Genomic DNA, 2,214 nt, shown 5'->3' on the forward strand with positions numbered 1-2,214 from the left:
CCCCAAAATACACACCCACACAGACATACACACAGACACACACACACACACACACACACACACACACACACACACACACATACACATTTTTTCTAGATCATGAAAACGTGAACAGTGATCGATTCTGAGTTCGAATCAGTCAAAATCTCGAGTTCGAATTTTCGCATGATCACAAAACTTCATCTATTGTTACTACGTACATAGATAAAGTAATCAACTGACTCCGACTCATTTTTTATTATTTTCTTTATAACAGTATGTGTCAACTGCATATAGTCTACAATTATATCCAGTATTAAATTGAAGTAAATTAATTTCTTTAGAAAAATCATGAATTTAAATTTCATTATAAATAAAATCGTTGGATTGCACGTTTGATGTGTTTATATACTTTTTTATTTATTTTTATTACATTGATTTGTTTGTGTATGAAATTCATACACATACACTATGAATGTACTTACTTTTTATTTAAACCTATTTCATTACCAATAATTTAATAAATTAGGTAATATTTTTATATTATAGATATTTTGAATATCGTTTTTATTTTCATTACTAATTTTATACGTTGATAAGAAAAGTCGGTCTTACTGAAATCATTCAAGTTGGAGTCGGAGTTTGGAATCGGAATCGGAGTCAAATCATAACAAAAAGTCCGAGTCATAGTCGGTAAATTTTTATCTGATTCCACAGCCCTTGTTTTTATATATAATATTATTTTGACAAAATTCAATATTAGTGTCTTTAATATTCGAGCGTACAAAAAAACGTTGTTAATTCGAAGGAAAATACATATGTACATATGTATATGGTATATAAGTCCATTGTAAAAGTTTTTGAATATTTTTGGTTTGGGTAATGCCGAATATGCCATTTAGAAATACAATTATGAAGTTTAAATACAGAGTTCATGTCTTACAAATTATATACATATGTGCATTCTTCGAACAAAATAAAGTAAATGAAATGTTGAAATCGATAGCCATTATTTACGTTCGTTTTGACCCTCTGCACCATTGAACGATTTCCTACCATAACATTGCAATGTACTAGTACTAGTACATTGCTCTCCAGGTTTCACCCCATCGAAAGTTCACACTGGCGTTCAAAGTGCACACAGATCGATTCTAACCACTTTATTTTTACCTCCTGATCCTTTTAGAGGTGTCTTCGGGCCATGGACCAGATTCAACGGTGATTAACGTACAAAAAACGGTGATTACCTTACCTCAATTTGCCGTGACCCGTCTGGCTTATCAAGCTGTGTAAATTGCCCCCGGTACATATTTTCAGCCGGAGACTGACTAGTACGACGCTAACAATAGCCGACTTTGACAAATGGTCTTACTTACCTTATTTGTCAATCGGATACCACTTCTAACCCTATCATGTGCCACGATTTTAAGCCGGGATGAGACCACTGGATCAAATCCGGGACGTCGCAAATTGAATACCTGCACTTTTGCTGTCGAAACAGTTCATTTTGAATAACTTGAAGCTATTTTTATTGGCCCACATATGTTTCGAGTGACTGGAGTTGTATTTTTCTATTATAAAAATAGCTGAAAATTATTGAGTATTTTATTCAAATACAATCAAAATAAATTTCGTTTCTACGAAGAAATCGATATTATGTATACTTAATAATTGAATTGTCATTATAAATACTTAGAAAGAAAAGAGAAATAGCTTAGTTTATTTTTTTTAAATGTTGGATGAAATCTATGTATTATACAAAATAATCTGTGATATTTTGGGAGTAAATGTATTTAAAAAAATGTATACGAACATTTGTTCACAAAAAAGTTTGATTTTTACAAAAAAATTCCTTCAAATGCCAATCAATCGTGTATTTTCTTAACAGTTCTGTTAACAGTTTTAGCATTTTTATGACATTTATAGTATGTACTATCCTGAAAGTGAAGATTAATTTTACTCCTTTAAAGATTTATAAAGTGCTTGCATTCTGAGACAAAAGCGCGAACTCTCCGACAGTTGAAATACAGACATCAGATTCTGAGTGCTTTTTCGCATTAGCGCACTTTTAGCTGTATAAAACTTTTTCAATTATTATATTACCCCTCTCTTTTTAGAGCTGTGTATTTGAACCGCTGTTTGCCAAGCTCTCAAAAATTTAAGTTTTTTTTGAAAAAAATAAATATACATACATATATTAGCATAATACGGAAAATATAGATAGATATCAATTTT

Source organism: Arctopsyche grandis, chromosome 10 (assembly GCF_051622035.1).
Source record: "Arctopsyche grandis isolate Sample6627 chromosome 10, ASM5162203v2, whole genome shotgun sequence".
In the NCBI taxonomy this organism is placed as follows: Eukaryota; Metazoa; Arthropoda; class Insecta; order Trichoptera; family Hydropsychidae; genus Arctopsyche; species Arctopsyche grandis.